The sequence below is a fragment of the Mytilus trossulus genome, chromosome 3, assembly GCF_036588685.1.
Source record: "Mytilus trossulus isolate FHL-02 chromosome 3, PNRI_Mtr1.1.1.hap1, whole genome shotgun sequence".
NCBI classification, from domain to species: domain Eukaryota; kingdom Metazoa; phylum Mollusca; class Bivalvia; order Mytilida; family Mytilidae; genus Mytilus; species Mytilus trossulus.
Genome location: NC_086375.1, coordinates 17,260,316 through 17,271,253, shown reverse-complemented (window position 1 = coordinate 17,271,253; position 10,938 = coordinate 17,260,316). Strand labels below are relative to the sequence as shown.

General features: G+C 37.9%; 19 non-coding genes across 19 annotated transcripts; 10 read left to right on the top strand and 9 right to left on the bottom strand.

The window, feature by feature from the left end:
* Window positions 1-673: 673 nt before the first annotated feature.
* Window positions 674-746, top strand: Trnak-cuu (transfer RNA lysine (anticodon CUU)). The gene has a single exon. It is a non-coding gene; the product is annotated as a tRNA-Lys (tRNA).
* Window positions 747-1,271: 525 nt separating this feature from the next.
* On the bottom strand, window positions 1,272-1,344 carry Trnar-ucg (transfer RNA arginine (anticodon UCG)). Its single transcript has one exon. It is a non-coding gene; the product is annotated as a tRNA-Arg (tRNA).
* A 437-nt stretch (window positions 1,345-1,781) lies between these two features.
* On the top strand, window positions 1,782-1,854 carry Trnak-cuu (transfer RNA lysine (anticodon CUU)). The gene has a single exon. It is a non-coding gene; the product is annotated as a tRNA-Lys (tRNA).
* Window positions 1,855-2,380: 526 nt separating this feature from the next.
* Trnar-ucg (transfer RNA arginine (anticodon UCG)) lies at window positions 2,381-2,453 on the bottom strand. The gene has a single exon. It is a non-coding gene; the product is annotated as a tRNA-Arg (tRNA).
* A 437-nt stretch (window positions 2,454-2,890) lies between these two features.
* Window positions 2,891-2,963, top strand: Trnak-cuu (transfer RNA lysine (anticodon CUU)). The gene has a single exon. It is a non-coding gene; the product is annotated as a tRNA-Lys (tRNA).
* A 525-nt stretch (window positions 2,964-3,488) lies between these two features.
* Trnar-ucg (transfer RNA arginine (anticodon UCG)) lies at window positions 3,489-3,561 on the bottom strand. The gene has a single exon. It is a non-coding gene; the product is annotated as a tRNA-Arg (tRNA).
* Window positions 3,562-3,998: 437 nt separating this feature from the next.
* Window positions 3,999-4,071, top strand: Trnak-cuu (transfer RNA lysine (anticodon CUU)). The gene has a single exon. It is a non-coding gene; the product is annotated as a tRNA-Lys (tRNA).
* Window positions 4,072-4,596: 525 nt separating this feature from the next.
* Window positions 4,597-4,669, bottom strand: Trnar-ucg (transfer RNA arginine (anticodon UCG)). The gene has a single exon. It is a non-coding gene; the product is annotated as a tRNA-Arg (tRNA).
* A 437-nt stretch (window positions 4,670-5,106) lies between these two features.
* Window positions 5,107-5,179, top strand: Trnak-cuu (transfer RNA lysine (anticodon CUU)). Its single transcript has one exon. It is a non-coding gene; the product is annotated as a tRNA-Lys (tRNA).
* A 525-nt stretch (window positions 5,180-5,704) lies between these two features.
* Window positions 5,705-5,777, bottom strand: Trnar-ucg (transfer RNA arginine (anticodon UCG)). Its single transcript has one exon. It is a non-coding gene; the product is annotated as a tRNA-Arg (tRNA).
* A 437-nt stretch (window positions 5,778-6,214) lies between these two features.
* Window positions 6,215-6,287, top strand: Trnak-cuu (transfer RNA lysine (anticodon CUU)). Its single transcript has one exon. It is a non-coding gene; the product is annotated as a tRNA-Lys (tRNA).
* Window positions 6,288-6,812: 525 nt separating this feature from the next.
* On the bottom strand, window positions 6,813-6,885 carry Trnar-ucg (transfer RNA arginine (anticodon UCG)). Its single transcript has one exon. It is a non-coding gene; the product is annotated as a tRNA-Arg (tRNA).
* Window positions 6,886-7,322: 437 nt separating this feature from the next.
* Trnak-cuu (transfer RNA lysine (anticodon CUU)) lies at window positions 7,323-7,395 on the top strand. The gene has a single exon. It is a non-coding gene; the product is annotated as a tRNA-Lys (tRNA).
* Window positions 7,396-7,920: 525 nt separating this feature from the next.
* Trnar-ucg (transfer RNA arginine (anticodon UCG)) lies at window positions 7,921-7,993 on the bottom strand. The gene has a single exon. It is a non-coding gene; the product is annotated as a tRNA-Arg (tRNA).
* Window positions 7,994-8,430: 437 nt separating this feature from the next.
* On the top strand, window positions 8,431-8,503 carry Trnak-cuu (transfer RNA lysine (anticodon CUU)). Its single transcript has one exon. It is a non-coding gene; the product is annotated as a tRNA-Lys (tRNA).
* Window positions 8,504-9,028: 525 nt separating this feature from the next.
* Window positions 9,029-9,101, bottom strand: Trnar-ucg (transfer RNA arginine (anticodon UCG)). The gene has a single exon. It is a non-coding gene; the product is annotated as a tRNA-Arg (tRNA).
* A 437-nt stretch (window positions 9,102-9,538) lies between these two features.
* On the top strand, window positions 9,539-9,611 carry Trnak-cuu (transfer RNA lysine (anticodon CUU)). Its single transcript has one exon. It is a non-coding gene; the product is annotated as a tRNA-Lys (tRNA).
* Window positions 9,612-10,136: 525 nt separating this feature from the next.
* Trnar-ucg (transfer RNA arginine (anticodon UCG)) lies at window positions 10,137-10,209 on the bottom strand. The gene has a single exon. It is a non-coding gene; the product is annotated as a tRNA-Arg (tRNA).
* Window positions 10,210-10,646: 437 nt separating this feature from the next.
* On the top strand, window positions 10,647-10,719 carry Trnak-cuu (transfer RNA lysine (anticodon CUU)). Its single transcript has one exon. It is a non-coding gene; the product is annotated as a tRNA-Lys (tRNA).
* The last annotated feature ends 219 nt before the right edge of the window (window positions 10,720-10,938 follow it).

Below are 10,938 nucleotides of genomic sequence, written 5' to 3'. Positions count from 1 at the left end.
TAGTGACTGCATTTTATTTCTCATTTCAGGAAGAAGAAAAAAGTATTTGCAAAGATATCTTATATTTGTTGATCGAAAACTTGTGCTGACTTTGACATTGCCGTGTGAATACGGATCGCTATTTAGAAATCGCCTGCCGAAATTCCTCGGTCATGCTACTGCAAAAAGTCTTCGACCACGACGAGACTCGAACTCGCAATCTTCTGATTCGAAGTCAGTCCATTAGGCCACGCGGTCTTAGCAATACATTCGGCAAAATAGAACTTAAACATCGCAAATCTGGATAGTGGCATTTTGCCTTCTCTCTGAATAATCTGCTCTTGACGTAATCAAAAATGGTCAAGAAACACAATACAAAATGTGCTAGCCTTATGAATCGAATTCGAACGTATATCGTATATATATGCTTTATAATACATTTACATTATTACTGGGCTCGATATTAACAATGAAACATTTCTGAGATTTTGGCGCCAACATTGTTTTCACACTAAAGGTGACAGAATTTGTGGCTTTTCAATATAAAATCAATGGAACTGATAAAATAGTTTTGCATTTGTTCTTTAGATGTAACAAATAGCCATGGGCAAACAGGTTGACGCAAAAATAACTATCGCACTAATTAACCGCTTCTTACAAACGACACCCATTTCTTTACAATTGGTATACATCTGCCCGGCTAGCTCAGTCGGTAGAGCACGAGACTCTTAATCTCGGGGTCGTGGGTTCGAGCCCCACGTTGGGCGGTTAATTTTTATTGTATCGTTTGACAATTTGTAGAAGACGGAAAAATACACGATAACTGCAATCTAGTGAGTTTTATATTTGCCACCTAATGTTTATTAGACATAAATCGATTTCATAAACGGTGGTCTATAAAAGTGCACGAGATCCTGCTTTCATTTTACTTGATCGCAGCCGTACCCGTGAATTTCGTGCAAAAAGTGTCTTTTGCAAAATCAAAACACGAAATCGGACTCTGCATGCCGATTCCATTGAAGATCTGTTTCAAGATCGCGCATTCAATTTACGCCTTATATTTCTACATCGAAACGAGTGTGGTTGATCTGATCAGATATACAAAAGATGTAAATATATATAGTGACTGCATTTTATTTCTCATTTCAGGAAGAAGAAAAAAGTATTTGCAAAGATATCTTATATTTGTTGATCGAAAACTTGTGCTGACTTTGACATTGCCGTGTGAATACGGATCGCTATTTAGAAATCGCCTGCCGAAATTCCTCGGTCATGCTACTGCAAAAAGTCTTCGACCACGACGAGACTCGAACTCGCAATCTTCTGATTCGAAGTCAGACGCCTTATCCATTAGGCCACGCGGTCTTAGCAATACATTCGGGCAAAATAGAACTTAAACATCGCAAATCTGGATAGTGGCATTTTGCCTTCTCTCTGAATAATCTGCTCTTGACGTAATCAAAAATGGTCAAGAAACACAATACAAAATGTGCTAGCCTTATGAATCGAATTCGAACGTATATCGTATATATATGCTTTATAATACATTTACATTATTACTGGGCTCGATATTAACAATGAAACATTTCTGAGATTTTGGCGCCAACATTGTTTTCACACTAAAGGTGACAGAATTTGTGGCTTTTCAATATAAAATCAATGGAACTGATAAAATAGTTTTGCATTTGTTCTTTAGATGTAACAAATAGCCATGGGCAAACAGGTTGACGCAAAAATAACTATCGCACTAATTAACCGCTTCTTACAAACGACACCCATTTCTTTACAATTGGTATACATCTGCCCGGCTAGCTCAGTCGGTAGAGCACGAGACTCTTAATCTCGGGGTCGTGGGTTCGAGCCCCACGTTGGGCGGTTAATTTTTATTGTATCGTTTGACAATTTGTAGAAGACGGAAAAATACACGATAACTGCAATCTAGTGAGTTTTATATTTGCCACCTAATGTTTATTAGACATAAATCGATTTCATAAACGGTGGTCTATAAAAGTGCACGAGATCCTGCTTTCATTTTACTTGATCGCAGCCGTACCCGTGAATTTCGTGCAAAAAAGTGTCTTTTGCAAAATCAAAACACGAAATCGGACTCTGCATGCCGATTCCATTGAAGATCTGTTTCAAGATCGCGCATTCAATTTACGCCTTATATTTCTACATCGAAACGAGTGTGGTTGATCTGATCAGATATACAAAAGATGTAAATATATATAGTGACTGCATTTTATTTCTCATTTCAGGAAGAAGAAAAAAGTATTTGCAAAGATATCTTATATTTGTTGATCGAAAACTTGTGCTGACTTTGACATTGCCGTGTGAATACGGATCGCTATTTAGAAATCGCCTGCCGAAATTCCTCGGTCATGCTACTGCAAAAAGTCTTCGACCACGACGAGACTCGAACTCGCAATCTTCTGATTCGAAGTCAGACGCCTTATCCATTAGGCCACGCGGTCTTAGCAATACATTCGGGCAAAATAGAACTTAAACATCGCAAATCTGGATAGTGGCATTTTGCCTTCTCTCTGAATAATCTGCTCTTGACGTAATCAAAAATGGTCAAGAAACACAATACAAAATGTGCTAGCCTTATGAATCGAATTCGAACGTATATCGTATATATATGCTTTATAATACATTTACATTATTACTGGGCTCGATATTAACAATGAAACATTTCTGAGATTTTGGCGCCAACATTGTTTTCACACTAAAGGTGACAGAATTTGTGGCTTTTCAATATAAAATCAATGGAACTGATAAAATAGTTTTGCATTTGTTCTTTAGATGTAACAAATAGCCATGGGCAAACAGGTTGACGCAAAAATAACTATCGCACTAATTAACCGCTTCTTACAAACGACACCCATTTCTTTACAATTGGTATACATCTGCCCGGCTAGCTCAGTCGGTAGAGCACGAGACTCTTAATCTCGGGGTCGTGGGTTCGAGCCCCACGTTGGGCGGTTAATTTTTATTGTATCGTTTGACAATTTGTAGAAGACGGAAAAATACACGATAACTGCAATCTAGTGAGTTTTATATTTGCCACCTAATGTTTATTAGACATAAATCGATTTCATAAACGGTGGTCTATAAAAGTGCACGAGATCCTGCTTTCATTTTACTTGATCGCAGCCGTACCCGTGAATTTCGTGCAAAAAGTGTCTTTTGCAAAATCAAAACACGAAATCGGACTCTGCATGCCGATTCCATTGAAGATCTGTTTCAAGATCGCGCATTCAATTTACGCCTTATATTTCTACATCGAAACGAGTGTGGTTGATCTGATCAGATATACAAAAGATGTAAATATATATAGTGACTGCATTTTATTTCTCATTTCAGGAAGAAGAAAAAAGTATTTGCAAAGATATCTTATATTTGTTGATCGAAAACTTGTGCTGACTTTGACATTGCCGTGTGAATACGGATCGCTATTTAGAAATCGCCTGCCGAAATTCCTCGGTCATGCTACTGCAAAAAGTCTTCGACCACGACGAGACTCGAACTCGCAATCTTCTGATTCGAAGTCAGACGCCTTATCCATTAGGCCACGCGGTCTTAGCAATACATTCGGGCAAAATAGAACTTAAACATCGCAAATCTGGATAGTGGCATTTTGCCTTCTCTCTGAATAATCTGCTCTTGACGTAATCAAAAATGGTCAAGAAACACAATACAAAATGTGCTAGCCTTATGAATCGAATTCGAACGTATATCGTATATATATGCTTTATAATACATTTACATTATTACTGGGCTCGATATTAACAATGAAACATTTCTGAGATTTTGGCGCCAACATTGTTTTCACACTAAAGGTGACAGAATTTGTGGCTTTTCAATATAAAATCAATGGAACTGATAAAATAGTTTTGCATTTGTTCTTTAGATGTAACAAATAGCCATGGGCAAACAGGTTGACGCAAAAATAACTATCGCACTAATTAACCGCTTCTTACAAACGACACCCATTTCTTTACAATTGGTATACATCTGCCCGGCTAGCTCAGTCGGTAGAGCACGAGACTCTTAATCTCGGGGTCGTGGGTTCGAGCCCCACGTTGGGCGGTTAATTTTTATTGTATCGTTTGACAATTTGTAGAAGACGGAAAAATACACGATAACTGCAATCTAGTGAGTTTTATATTTGCCACCTAATGTTTATTAGACATAAATCGATTTCATAAACGGTGGTCTATAAAAGTGCACGAGATCCTGCTTTCATTTTACTTGATCGCAGCCGTACCCGTGAATTTCGTGCAAAAAGTGTCTTTTGCAAAATCAAAACACGAAATCGGACTCTGCATGCCGATTCCATTGAAGATCTGTTTCAAGATCGCGCATTCAATTTACGCCTTATATTTCTACATCGAAACGAGTGTGGTTGATCTGATCAGATATACAAAAGATGTAAATATATATAGTGACTGCATTTTATTTCTCATTTCAGGAAGAAGAAAAAAGTATTTGCAAAGATATCTTATATTTGTTGATCGAAAACTTGTGCTGACTTTGACATTGCCGTGTGAATACGGATCGCTATTTAGAAATCGCCTGCCGAAATTCCTCGGTCATGCTACTGCAAAAAGTCTTCGACCACGACGAGACTCGAACTCGCAATCTTCTGATTCGAAGTCAGACGCCTTATCCATTAGGCCACGCGGTCTTAGCAATACATTCGGGCAAAATAGAACTTAAACATCGCAAATCTGGATAGTGGCATTTTGCCTTCTCTCTGAATAATCTGCTCTTGACGTAATCAAAAATGGTCAAGAAACACAATACAAAATGTGCTAGCCTTATGAATCGAATTCGAACGTATATCGTATATATATGCTTTATAATACATTTACATTATTACTGGGCTCGATATTAACAATGAAACATTTCTGAGATTTTGGCGCCAACATTGTTTTCACACTAAAGGTGACAGAATTTGTGGCTTTTCAATATAAAATCAATGGAACTGATAAAATAGTTTTGCATTTGTTCTTTAGATGTAACAAATAGCCATGGGCAAACAGGTTGACGCAAAAATAACTATCGCACTAATTAACCGCTTCTTACAAACGACACCCATTTCTTTACAATTGGTATACATCTGCCCGGCTAGCTCAGTCGGTAGAGCACGAGACTCTTAATCTCGGGGTCGTGGGTTCGAGCCCCACGTTGGGCGGTTAATTTTTATTGTATCGTTTGACAATTTGTAGAAGACGGAAAAATACACGATAACTGCAATCTAGTGAGTTTTATATTTGCCACCTAATGTTTATTAGACATAAATCGATTTCATAAACGGTGGTCTATAAAAGTGCACGAGATCCTGCTTTCATTTTACTTGATCGCAGCCGTACCCGTGAATTTCGTGCAAAAAGTGTCTTTTGCAAAATCAAAACACGAAATCGGACTCTGCATGCCGATTCCATTGAAGATCTGTTTCAAGATCGCGCATTCAATTTACGCCTTATATTTCTACATCGAAACGAGTGTGGTTGATCTGATCAGATATACAAAAGATGTAAATATATATAGTGACTGCATTTTATTTCTCATTTCAGGAAGAAGAAAAAAGTATTTGCAAAGATATCTTATATTTGTTGATCGAAAACTTGTGCTGACTTTGACATTGCCGTGTGAATACGGATCGCTATTTAGAAATCGCCTGCCGAAATTCCTCGGTCATGCTACTGCAAAAAGTCTTCGACCACGACGAGACTCGAACTCGCAATCTTCTGATTCGAAGTCAGACGCCTTATCCATTAGGCCACGCGGTCTTAGCAATACATTCGGGCAAAATAGAACTTAAACATCGCAAATCTGGATAGTGGCATTTTGCCTTCTCTCTGAATAATCTGCTCTTGACGTAATCAAAAATGGTCAAGAAACACAATACAAAATGTGCTAGCCTTATGAATCGAATTCGAACGTATATCGTATATATATGCTTTATAATACATTTACATTATTACTGGGCTCGATATTAACAATGAAACATTTCTGAGATTTTGGCGCCAACATTGTTTTCACACTAAAGGTGACAGAATTTGTGGCTTTTCAATATAAAATCAATGGAACTGATAAAATAGTTTTGCATTTGTTCTTTAGATGTAACAAATAGCCATGGGCAAACAGGTTGACGCAAAAATAACTATCGCACTAATTAACCGCTTCTTACAAACGACACCCATTTCTTTACAATTGGTATACATCTGCCCGGCTAGCTCAGTCGGTAGAGCACGAGACTCTTAATCTCGGGGTCGTGGGTTCGAGCCCCACGTTGGGCGGTTAATTTTTATTGTATCGTTTGACAATTTGTAGAAGACGGAAAAATACACGATAACTGCAATCTAGTGAGTTTTATATTTGCCACCTAATGTTTATTAGACATAAATCGATTTCATAAACGGTGGTCTATAAAAGTGCACGAGATCCTGCTTTCATTTTACTTGATCGCAGCCGTACCCGTGAATTTCGTGCAAAAAGTGTCTTTTGCAAAATCAAAACACGAAATCGGACTCTGCATGCCGATTCCATTGAAGATCTGTTTCAAGATCGCGCATTCAATTTACGCCTTATATTTCTACATCGAAACGAGTGTGGTTGATCTGATCAGATATACAAAAGATGTAAATATATATAGTGACTGCATTTTATTTCTCATTTCAGGAAGAAGAAAAAAGTATTTGCAAAGATATCTTATATTTGTTGATCGAAAACTTGTGCTGACTTTGACATTGCCGTGTGAATACGGATCGCTATTTAGAAATCGCCTGCCGAAATTCCTCGGTCATGCTACTGCAAAAAGTCTTCGACCACGACGAGACTCGAACTCGCAATCTTCTGATTCGAAGTCAGACGCCTTATCCATTAGGCCACGCGGTCTTAGCAATACATTCGGGCAAAATAGAACTTAAACATCGCAAATCTGGATAGTGGCATTTTGCCTTCTCTCTGAATAATCTGCTCTTGACGTAATCAAAAATGGTCAAGAAACACAATACAAAATGTGCTAGCCTTATGAATCGAATTCGAACGTATATCGTATATATATGCTTTATAATACATTTACATTATTACTGGGCTCGATATTAACAATGAAACATTTCTGAGATTTTGGCGCCAACATTGTTTTCACACTAAAGGTGACAGAATTTGTGGCTTTTCAATATAAAATCAATGGAACTGATAAAATAGTTTTGCATTTGTTCTTTAGATGTAACAAATAGCCATGGGCAAACAGGTTGACGCAAAAATAACTATCGCACTAATTAACCGCTTCTTACAAACGACACCCATTTCTTTACAATTGGTATACATCTGCCCGGCTAGCTCAGTCGGTAGAGCACGAGACTCTTAATCTCGGGGTCGTGGGTTCGAGCCCCACGTTGGGCGGTTAATTTTTATTGTATCGTTTGACAATTTGTAGAAGACGGAAAAATACACGATAACTGCAATCTAGTGAGTTTTATATTTGCCACCTAATGTTTATTAGACATAAATCGATTTCATAAACGGTGGTCTATAAAAGTGCACGAGATCCTGCTTTCATTTTACTTGATCGCAGCCGTACCCGTGAATTTCGTGCAAAAAGTGTCTTTTGCAAAATCAAAACACGAAATCGGACTCTGCATGCCGATTCCATTGAAGATCTGTTTCAAGATCGCGCATTCAATTTACGCCTTATATTTCTACATCGAAACGAGTGTGGTTGATCTGATCAGATATACAAAAGATGTAAATATATATAGTGACTGCATTTTATTTCTCATTTCAGGAAGAAGAAAAAAGTATTTGCAAAGATATCTTATATTTGTTGATCGAAAACTTGTGCTGACTTTGACATTGCCGTGTGAATACGGATCGCTATTTAGAAATCGCCTGCCGAAATTCCTCGGTCATGCTACTGCAAAAAGTCTTCGACCACGACGAGACTCGAACTCGCAATCTTCTGATTCGAAGTCAGACGCCTTATCCATTAGGCCACGCGGTCTTAGCAATACATTCGGGCAAAATAGAACTTAAACATCGCAAATCTGGATAGTGGCATTTTGCCTTCTCTCTGAATAATCTGCTCTTGACGTAATCAAAAATGGTCAAGAAACACAATACAAAATGTGCTAGCCTTATGAATCGAATTCGAACGTATATCGTATATATATGCTTTATAATACATTTACATTATTACTGGGCTCGATATTAACAATGAAACATTTCTGAGATTTTGGCGCCAACATTGTTTTCACACTAAAGGTGACAGAATTTGTGGCTTTTCAATATAAAATCAATGGAACTGATAAAATAGTTTTGCATTTGTTCTTTAGATGTAACAAATAGCCATGGGCAAACAGGTTGACGCAAAAATAACTATCGCACTAATTAACCGCTTCTTACAAACGACACCCATTTCTTTACAATTGGTATACATCTGCCCGGCTAGCTCAGTCGGTAGAGCACGAGACTCTTAATCTCGGGGTCGTGGGTTCGAGCCCCACGTTGGGCGGTTAATTTTTATTGTATCGTTTGACAATTTGTAGAAGACGGAAAAATACACGATAACTGCAATCTAGTGAGTTTTATATTTGCCACCTAATGTTTATTAGACATAAATCGATTTCATAAACGGTGGTCTATAAAAGTGCACGAGATCCTGCTTTCATTTTACTTGATCGCAGCCGTACCCGTGAATTTCGTGCAAAAAGTGTCTTTTGCAAAATCAAAACACGAAATCGGACTCTGCATGCCGATTCCATTGAAGATCTGTTTCAAGATCGCGCATTCAATTTACGCCTTATATTTCTACATCGAAACGAGTGTGGTTGATCTGATCAGATATACAAAAGATGTAAATATATATAGTGACTGCATTTTATTTCTCATTTCAGGAAGAAGAAAAAAGTATTTGCAAAGATATCTTATATTTGTTGATCGAAAACTTGTGCTGACTTTGACATTGCCGTGTGAATACGGATCGCTATTTAGAAATCGCCTGCCGAAATTCCTCGGTCATGCTACTGCAAAAAGTCTTCGACCACGACGAGACTCGAACTCGCAATCTTCTGATTCGAAGTCAGACGCCTTATCCATTAGGCCACGCGGTCTTAGCAATACATTCGGGCAAAATAGAACTTAAACATCGCAAATCTGGATAGTGGCATTTTGCCTTCTCTCTGAATAATCTGCTCTTGACGTAATCAAAAATGGTCAAGAAACACAATACAAAATGTGCTAGCCTTATGAATCGAATTCGAACGTATATCGTATATATATGCTTTATAATACATTTACATTATTACTGGGCTCGATATTAACAATGAAACATTTCTGAGATTTTGGCGCCAACATTGTTTTCACACTAAAGGTGACAGAATTTGTGGCTTTTCAATATAAAATCAATGGAACTGATAAAATAGTTTTGCATTTGTTCTTTAGATGTAACAAATAGCCATGGGCAAACAGGTTGACGCAAAAATAACTATCGCACTAATTAACCGCTTCTTACAAACGACACCCATTTCTTTACAATTGGTATACATCTGCCCGGCTAGCTCAGTCGGTAGAGCACGAGACTCTTAATCTCGGGGTCGTGGGTTCGAGCCCCACGTTGGGCGGTTAATTTTTATTGTATCGTTTGACAATTTGTAGAAGACGGAAAAATACACGATAACTGCAATCTAGTGAGTTTTATATTTGCCACCTAATGTTTATTAGACATAAATCGATTTCATAAACGGTGGTCTATAAAAGTGCACGAGATCCTGCTTTCATTTTACTTGATCGCAGCCGTACCCGTGAATTTCGTGCAAAAAGTGTCTTTTGCAAAATCAAAACACGAAATCGGACTCTGCATGCCGATTCCATTGAAGATCTGTTTCAAGATCGCGCATTCAATTTACGCCTTATATTTCTACATCGAAACGAGTGTGGTTGATCTGATCAGATATACAAAAGATGTAAATATATATAGTGACTGCATTTTATTTCTCATTTCAGGAAGAAGAAAAAAGTATTTGCAAAGATATCTTATATTTGTTGATCGAAAACTTGTGCTGACTTTGACATTGCCGTGTGAATACGGATCGCTATTTAGAAATCGCCTGCCGAAATTCCTCGGTCATGCTACTGCAAAAAGTCTTCGACCACGACGAGACTCGAACTCGCAATCTTCTGATTCGAAGTCAGACGCCTTATCCATTAGGCCACGCGGTCTTAGCAATACATTCGGGCAAAATAGAACTTAAACATCGCAAATCTGGATAGTGGCATTTTGCCTTCTCTCTGAATAATCTGCTCTTGACGTAATCAAAAATGGTCAAGAAACACAATACAAAATGTGCTAGCCTTATGAATCGAATTCGAACGTATATCGTATATATATGCTTTATAATACATTTACATTATTACTGGGCTCGATATTAACAATGAAACATTTCTGAGATTTTGGCGCCAACATTGTTTTCACACTAAAGGTGACAGAATTTGTGGCTTTTCAATATAAAATCAATGGAACTGATAAAATAGTTTTGCATTTGTTCTTTAGATGTAACAAATAGCCATGGGCAAACAGGTTGACGCAAAAATAACTATCGCACTAATTAACCGCTTCTTACAAACGACACCCATTTCTTTACAATTGGTATACATCTGCCCGGCTAGCTCAGTCGGTAGAGCACGAGACTCTTAATCTCGGGGTCGTGGGTTCGAGCCCCACGTTGGGCGGTTAATTTTTATTGTATCGTTTGACAATTTGTAGAAGACGGAAAAATACACGATAACTGCAATCTAGTGAGTTTTATATTTGCCACCTAATGTTTATTAGACATAAATCGATTTCATAAACGGTGGTCTATAAAAGTGCACGAGATCCTGCTTTCATTTTACTTGATCGCAGCCGTACCCGTGAATTTCGTGCAAAAAGTGTCTTTTGCAAAATCAAAA